This window comes from Salvelinus sp. IW2-2015, linkage group LG3, assembly GCF_002910315.2.
Source record: "Salvelinus sp. IW2-2015 linkage group LG3, ASM291031v2, whole genome shotgun sequence".
Taxonomy (NCBI): Eukaryota; Metazoa; Chordata; class Actinopteri; order Salmoniformes; family Salmonidae; genus Salvelinus; species Salvelinus sp. IW2-2015.
Window position 1 is genome coordinate 25,611,733 of NC_036840.1, and position 9,207 is coordinate 25,620,939.

At 44.7% G+C, this 9,207-nt stretch overlaps 1 pseudogene; it reads left to right on the top strand.

The window, feature by feature from the left end:
* Window positions 1-7,634: 7,634 nt before the first annotated feature.
* LOC111980642 (uncharacterized) lies at window positions 7,635-8,709 on the top strand (annotated as a pseudogene).
* Window positions 8,710-9,207: the final 498 nt, after the last annotated feature.

Genomic DNA, 9,207 nt, shown 5'->3' on the forward strand with positions numbered 1-9,207 from the left:
ATTGGTCATTTCAGAGCATCAGAATGAGACAATATGTAAATGTAAAAGCACTCTTCMGTTTATACATTCAACAGTATAATATCACAGAAAAGTGCATGACTAGTGTGCTCTCTGAGAAGGCATTCATAAGYAGAATAATAATACTGATACCTTTGACTGTGTACATATGAGATGGCCAATCATAATCATGCCATCCCATAAAAATTATAATTCAAAAACTGAAATGAGAACAAGTATTTATCCATATCGTACATATTATCACACCTACTCCCGCTCCATCCAGTGCTTGAAGTTGCCAGTCTACTAACCACCGTCCCTGGCAACAGTTATTACGCACACCTGCTCCCCATCATTACGCACACCTGGTCATCATTGTCTCCTTGATTACTCCCCCTCAATCATTAGGTAGTATTGTTTTCTCGTGCATTTTGTACGTGATCGCATCTACGTGCACACGGGGGTAACATATCGGCTGTTTACCTGGGCACACACATCCCTCGCCGCTGGACACCCAGGTGTCACCCGTACTATCCAACCCCTCTCCGATAAGTACTGGTGGCCCACCTTGGTGCGGAACATGCCCACTATGTCAACTCTTGCTCTGTATGTGCACAATCCAAATCTCCCCGGCATGCTGTAGGGAAACTACTTCCCCTTCCCGTGCCTCAGCCGCCTTGGTCATATCTGTCTATAGACTTCGTAACTGATCTCCCCCTTTCTGATGGTTTTACCTTTCCGGTCCACTATGTTTGTTCACAGATTCTCTAAATCCTGCCGTTTTATCGCTATCTCTGGTCTACCTAACGCTCTCCAGGTCGCTGAGGTACTATTCCAGCAGGTCTTCCAGYACTCTGGTCCCCAATTCACGTTGCATGTATGAAAGGCCTTTATGGYGAAGATGGGGGTCACGGTCAGCCTCATATCCGGGTACCGGCCTCAGTCCAACGGCAGGTGGAGAGGACCAACCAGGAGCTGGGGAGGTTTCTAAGGAGTTCCACTCCGCCTGCCCTGCCGGAAGCTGAGCCCACGGTTTGTGGGGCCCTCAAGGTCCTTCGACAGGGTCAATGAGGTAACCTATCATCTAAAACTCCCCACTAACTACCGATCTCACCCTTCTTTCAGTCTCAGGCCGGTGGTTCCTGCTCCCCTGGTTCCTGGTCCGCTGGCTGACCATCCCCGTGACACCCTCCGCCTCCCCTGGACATCAAGGGGACACCTGCCTATGCTGTTAGGTCCTCCTGGACTCCCACGTTGTGAGTAGCTCCGGTACCTGGTGGACTGGGAGGGGTACGTCCTGAGGAACTTCTTGTGTCCGGTGGCGGACATCCTGGACCCCATATCATCCGGGTTTCCATCTCCACCGGCGTCGTCCTGCGGCTGGAGCTGAGCGTCGGGGGGGGGGGGGGGGTATTGCCACCCCTAATCCCACTCCCTCTATCTAGCACTCGACGTAGCCGTCTATAACCAAAAAGTTTTTTTTTTACCACAAAAGAGGCACTGGGCCTTTTTAGTCCTGTATTAGCGGACCGATATATATATATTTTTTTATTTATTTAACCTTTATTTAACCAGGTAGGCAAATTGAGAACACGTTCTCATTTACAATTGCGACCTGGCCAAGATAAAGCAAAGCAAGTTCGACACATACAACAACACATAGTTACCACATGGAGTAAAACAAACATATAGTCAATAATACAGTGAAAAAAAATAAGTCTATATACAATGTGAGCAAGTGAGGTGAGATAAGGGAGGTGAAGGCAAACAAATATATGTATAAATAAATAAAAATATAAAAGGCCATGGAGCGAAAGTGAGTACAACACAGCATAAAATAAAAACAAAAAAAAACACTGGAATGGTTGGTTTGCAGTGGAAGAAAGTGCAAAGTAGAGACAGAAATAATGGGTGCAAAGGAGCAAATAAATTAATAAATAAATACAGTAGGTAAAGAGGTAGTTGTTTGGGCTAAATTGTAGATGGGTTATGTACAGGTGCAGTAATCTATGAGCTGCTCTGACAGCTGGTGCTTAAAGCTAGTGAGGGAGATAGGTGTTTCCAGTTTCAGAGATTTTTGTAGTTCGTTCCAGTCATTGGCAGCAGAACTGGAAGGAGAGCGTCCAAAGGAAGAATTGGTTTTGGGGGTGACTAGAGAGATATACCTGCTGGAGCGCGTGCTACAGGTAGTGCTGCTATGGTGACCAGCGAGCTGAGATAAGGGGGGACTTTACCTAGCAGGGTCTTGTAGATGACCGGAACCAGTGGGTTTGGCGACGAGTATGAAGCGAGGGCCAGCCAACGAGAGTGTACAGGTCGCAGTGGTGGGTAGTATATGGGGCTTGGTGACAAAACGGATGGCACTGTGATAGACTGCATCCAATTATTGAGTAGGTTTGGAGGCTATTTTGTAAATGACATCACCGAAGTCGAGGATTGGTAGGATGGTCAGTTTTACAAGGGTATGTTTGCAGCATGAGTAAAGGATGCTTTGTTGCGGAATAGGAAGCCAATTCTAGATTTGACTTTGGATTGAGATGTTTGATGTGAGTCTGGAAGGAGAGTTTACAGTCTAACCAGACACCTAGGTATTTGTAGTTGTCACATATTCTAAGTCAGAGCCGTCCAAGAGTAGTGATGTTGGACAGGCGGGCGGAGCAGGCAGCGATCGGTTGAAGAGCATGCATTTGGTTTTACTTGTATTTAAGGCAGTTGGAGGCCACGGAAGGAGAGTTGTATGGCATTGAAGCTCGCCTGGAGGGTTGTTAACACAGTGTCAAAAAAGGGCCAGAGAGTATAACAGAATAGTGTCGTCTGCGTAGAGGTGGATCAGAGAATCACCAGCAGCAAGAGCGACATCATTGATGTAAACAGAGAAGAGAGTCGGTCCAAGAATTGAACCCTGTGGCACCCCATAGAGACTGCAGAGGCCCGGACAACAGACCCTCCGATTTGACACACTGAACTCGATCAGAGAAGTAGTTGGTGAACCAGGCGAGGCAATCATTAGAGAACCAAGGCTGTCGAGTCTGCCAATGAGGATGTGTGATTGACAGAGTCAAAGGCCTTGGCCAGGTCAATGAATACGGGCTGCACAGTATTGTTTCCTATCGATGGCGGTTACGATATCGTTTATGACCTTGAGCGTGGCTGAGGTGCACCCATGACCAGCTCTGAAACCAGATTGCATTGCGGAGAAGGTGTGGTGGGATTCGAAATGGTCGGTAATCTGTTTGTTGACTTGGCTTTCGAAGACCTTAGAAAGGCAGGGTAGGATAGATATAGGTCTGTAGCAGTTAGGGTCAAGGGTGTCCCCCCCTTTGAAGAGGGGGATAACCGCAGCTGCTTTCCAATCTTTGGGATCTCAGACGACACGAAAGAAGGTTGAAGAGGCTAGTAATAGGGTGGCAACAATTTTCAGCAGAGTTTTAGAGAAGAAAGGGTCCAGATTATCTAGCCCGGCTGATTTGTAAGGGTCCAGATTTTGCAGCTCATTTAGAACATCAGCTGACTGTATTTGGGAGAAAGAGAAATGGGGAAGGCTTGGGCGAGTAGCAGAGGGGAGGGCAGTGCTGTTGTCCGGGGTAGGGGTAGCCAGGTGGAAAGCATGGCCAGCCGTAGAAAAATGCTTATTGAAATTCTCAATTATAGTGGATTTGTCGGTGGTGACAGTGTTTCCTATCTTCAGAGACGGTTGGAAGCTGGGAGGAGGTGTTCTTATTCTCCATGGACTTTACGGTGTCGCAGAACTTTTTTGAATTTGTGTTGCAGGAAGCAAATTTCTGCTTGAAAAAGCTAGCCTTGGCTGTTCTAACTGCTGTGTATATTGGTTTCTGGCTTCCCTGAAAAGTTGCATATCACGGGGGCTGTTCGATGCTAATGCAGAACGCCATAGGATGTTTTTCTGTTGGTTAAGGGCAGTCAGGTCAGGAGAGAACCAAGGGCTATATCTGTTCCTGGTTCTAAATTTCTTGAATGGGGCATGCTTATTCAAGATGTGAGGAAGGCATTTAAAAAAAATGACCAGGCATCCTCTACTGACGGGATGAGATCAATATCCTTCCAGGATACCCCGGCCAGGTCGATTAGAAAGGCCTGCTCGCTGAAGTGTTTCAGGGAGCGTTTGACAGTGATGAGTGGAGGTCGTTTGACCGCTGACCCATTACGGATGCAGGCAATGAGGCAGTGATCGCTAAGATCTTGGTTGAAACAAGCAGAGGTGTATTTGGAGGGCAAGTTTGTTAGGATGATATCTATGAGGGTACCCGTGTTTACGGAATTGGGGTGGTACCTGGTAGGTTCATTGATAATTTGTGTGAGATTGAGGGCATCAAGCTTAGATTGTAGGGTGCTGGGGTGTTGAGCATGTTCAAATTTAGGTCGCCTAGCAGCACGAGCTCTGAAGATAGATGGGGGCAATCAGTTCACATATAGTGGTCCAGAGCACAGCTGGGGGCAGAGGGTGGTCTATAGCAGGCGGCAACGGTGAGAGACTTGTTTTTAGAGAGGTGGATTTTTAAAAAGTAGAAGTTCAAATTGTTTGGGAACAGACCTGGATAGTATAACAGAACTCTGCAGGCAGTCTTTGCAGTAGATTGCAACACCGCCCCCTTTGCCGTTCTATCTTGTCTGAAAATCTTGTAATTGGGGATGAAAATGTCTGAATTTTTGGTGGTCTTTAAGCCAGGATTCAGACACGGCTTAAAACATCCGGGTTGGCAGAGTGTGCTAAAGCAGTGAACAAAACAAACTTAGGGAGGAGGCTTCTAATGTTAACATGCATGAAGCCAAGGCTATTACGGTTACGAAGTCATCAAAGAGAGCGCTGGGGAATAGGAGTGGAGCCAGGTACTGCAGGGCCCTGGATTCACCTCTACATCACCAGAGGAACAGAGGAGGAGTAGGATAAGGGTACGGCTAAAAGCTATGACAATAGGTCGCCTAGAGCTACTAGAGCAGAGAGTAAAAGGAGGTTTCTGGGGGCGATAAAATAGTTTAAAGGAATAATGTACAGACAAAGGTATGGTAGGATGTGAATACAGTGGGGTAAACCTAGGTATTGAGTGATGATGAGAGGAGATATTGTCTCTAGAAACATCATTGAAACCAGGTGATGTCATCGCATATGTGGTGGAACTGAGAGGTTGGATATGTATAGAGAGCAGGCTAGAATCTCTACAGTGAAATAAGCCAATAAACACTAACCAGAAACAGCAATGGACAAGGCATATTTACATTAAGGAGAGGCATGCTAATCGAGTGATCAATAAGGGTCCAGTGAGTAGAGGTTGGTTGGGGTCGTGGCGATCCAGACAGCTGGCCGGGTATATGGCTATCGGTAGCAGCATAGGATGGGGGTCTGTTTGTAGATACCTCGTGCGTTTCCGTCGGTAGTTAGTGGGGTTCCGTGTAGTGGTGGTTCGGTGTGTAGAGGGGATCAATCCAAATTGGCAAAATAGATATAGTGACCCAAGGAAAAAATAAAATAAATAAATAATTAATATAATAATAGTTGTCCGATATACTTGTTCAAATAGCAGCCGATAAGACAGCTAACGATTAGCGGGCCTCAGATGAGCGTTCAGGTAACGTCGGGACGGAGGTGCCAGTTGGATAAATCCCTCGGGCAGATAACGTCGGCAGTCAGTCGCGGCAGTCAGTCGTGAAGGCCCGGTGGGTTCCGTATCTGCAGCAGCAACACAAAAGAAACGGGTCCGGATGGTGATGGAACTCCTCAGCTGGCTAGCTCCAGAATGATTTGAGTTTGCTCCGGGGTCGACGTAAGCCAATATCACACGTTTGCAGCTAGCTAGCTGCGAAATCAAGGTGCAAGTGTCCAGAGCCTGCGGCTGGAATCCCGGGGAAACTGAGAGAAAAGAGTCCGCGGAATGCTCCGGTCCGAGTCGCGTTGCACAAAAGTGCCGGTAGATTATCGAGCTAAAGGAATAGCTGATGACCACTAAACGTGGGCAGCTGAAACACCAACGCTAGCCAGCAAACCGGCTAATTTCGGGGCAGCTACAGATTAGCTTCTGGCTAGCTATCGGAGTAGCTTCTGGTTAGCTTCAGGCTAGCTTCTGAATTAGCCCCTGGCTAGCTTCCACGATGGATTTTCAGATTGAGGTAAATAATACTTTTTGTAATTGTGAAGCGGGTTGCAGGAAAGCTTTTGCAGGAAAGCTTTTGTAGTTGAGTTCTTGGATAATAAAAGATAAAAGATATGCGAAGAAAGGTGTAAATATATATATATACAGGACACGAACAATACGGAACAGAAAAAGACGTCTGAACTGCTAAGCCACCTTGGACCATAGCCATCTGCAGTGGCGCAAAATGTATCTGCATCTGTCCTGTCTGTGTGTTTACTGATGCCACAGCAGCCAATCAAGCATGTAGTCCCTCACTCCAGTTCTGTATAAAAAAAATATTTTCAATTAGCATTGAACATTAGAAATGTATGGCAGAACTTTGCCTGGAAATAACATACAGTGTACATATGAGGAAGTTACAAAACCATGTGAAGATATTCAAGTATTCATATATTTTGTAAGGGTGGTCTCTTGCAACCATAAGACAGTCTGATATGTGACCAACCGGCTCAAATCAATCTTATGTTGCAACATTTGAAAATGTGTTTTTTACATTTGATAAATGTAGAGACTCAGAGCTACCAAATGGTAAATCATACACTACAGTTGAGGAACAATGGGAAAATAAATCTGCTTTGAAAGTTGAAAGCCTTTGAATGTTTTGGTACTACTACTGGAGAGCCCTTTTTCTACACCCATTCAGCATCATTCACACTCTCTTAAGATTTAGCCCCGGCCATCTCTTTAAGGGTTGATCAAAGCATTCTGTACTAACAACAGCAGTCAAGCGCCCAGGCTAACTTGCTAGCTACTTCCAGAGACAAATGAGAGAACAGCTCACTGAACATTACTGACCCTAGCAGAGCTGGTTAGGCTGTTATGTTATCCAGAGCGTTGTTGACAGCAACTGTGGTGTCAGATTGTCAGTTCGTAAATTCAGAGCGTTTCGCTCTCGAAGCATTCAGAGCACACACTGGATGCTCTGGCCGATGAGTAGGGTTGCTCCTGATCGTTCTGACCTCACAACGGCATTCAAGCACCGAAGCTAACTAGCTAACATTGGCTAGCTTGCTAGCTACTTACAGATACAAATGAGAGAACACCCCACTGACCATTTTACTCACCCTAGCAGAGCTGGTTAGGCTGTTTATCATGTTATCCAGAGCCATGGTGACTGTAACTGTGCTGGGAGCAACAATTTAATTATGCTTTTTTTGCCGACGTTTACTGACACCGGCCATATTCAATAGATGTTGAGCGTTCGTAAATTCATCAGTTATTCTGTGCTCTGGCACACTCAGACGAGAGTGCTCATCGGAGTATATGGCCAGACTGAATTTACGAACGCACCTGAAATGGTTACTTGCATGGTGGATTATTTTGTTTTGATATGTATCTACCTAGCTAGCTAAACAATGAATCATAATCCCAACTCATGATGTCACTACCCTGCATGAATCGGCAGGTAGCTTACCAACCAGGTTCAACATTAGCTAGCTAACAAGACATGTAGCTAGCTAGGTAAACAGTGAACCATAATCCGAACTCATGACGTTACTACACTGCATGAATTTGCAGGTAGCTAACCAACCAATTTCAATGTTAGCTAGCTAACATTAGGCTATAACTATTCAAGCAATGGCTCTGAGATACGAATAATAAGATCATACATTAGCTGGCTAAAAGAACACTTGAAATATAACTTTGTTATTAAGGCACATGAAAGTTTACATTTTTGAAAAAAAAAACCATTTTGATATAAAAAAAAATTTAAGTTCAAACGGCTCTCCTGTGAAGTAGTGACCCGCGACATACGCCTAGTTTCCTGAAAGGGTCCAAAGACCYTTATCGTTGGAGACACAGTGGATTTGGAATGCCTCATCTTAGGAGACAAAAATAACTACTTCAACTGGTTCAAGCTGAGAGTGGGACAAGCTCCTTTGTTGATGCAGCCCTTCTACTCTCACTTAAACACTCCATYGTTCTATGGGGAGTTTATCAACCCTGAGTTTGCTGGTGAGAAGAGTGGAACTAGTTTTGTGCTAACCATTACAGATGCCAGACCAGCAGATGTGGGGATGTATTACTGTGCTGCATGCGATTATGACACCATCATATTTGGAAATTGTGTGTTTTTGATGCATGAGGGTAAGTACAGAAGTTAACAAATAATATGTAATGGTGTCAGTCTTTTTGTATCWGTAAATAATGTAATTATACATTCATTGGAACCCTGGTTTTACTGTGTAAAATGTGGAAGTACAAGGACCCAGCATGTTGTTCAGCAGGCTGTGTCTGAGTCAGTCCAGCCAAGAGACTCTGTGACTCTGAACTGTACAATACACACTGAGACTTGTGCAGGAGAAACAGTGTATATTGGTTCAGACATGGCTCAGGAGAATCCCGTCCAGAAATCATTTACACCCATGGAGACAGGAGTGATSAGTATGTGKAGGCTGGGTCTCCACATACTGATCCTGAGGCTGGGTCTCCTCCACAGAGCTGTGTCTACAACCTCCCCAAGAGGAACCTCAGCCTCTCTGATGCTGGGACTTACTACTGTGCTGTGGYTTCATGTGGGGAGATACTGTTTGAAAGACGTGACCAAGCTCAATGTTGGTAATTTCAAATTAATTAGTAAATAGCCACAAATATATAGTCATAACAATTCATCTGAAAAAATTATATACTTTAATCTCAACAAAATAGAGATATACCACCAATAATGCAATATTTTACAGTTTGATGATCTTACTACTAAGTGTTCATTAGTACAATACGTATTTACCTATACCTTCTCCACAGTTCCAGGGCATGATTCTCCATTTGATCTGAGTCCTACTCTTCTGTTGTTGGTGGTGTCCAACAGTGTTTTGGGGATTGTGACTCTTCTGCTTGTCTGGGTGCTCTGCACAACTCGTAACAGAGGTATTATCATTCCTAAGTATCTCTATAAAATGTGCTTCCTGTAAACACCAATTCAACRTCTAACGTATAAGCATTGTTAATAACTATATTAGGTAAATAAATAAATAAATAATAATAATAGATGGTCTTAAAATTAATAGATGGCTTTCTTCTATTTCAATCTCTTTGAAGAGACCAAAGATGGTGCAACAAC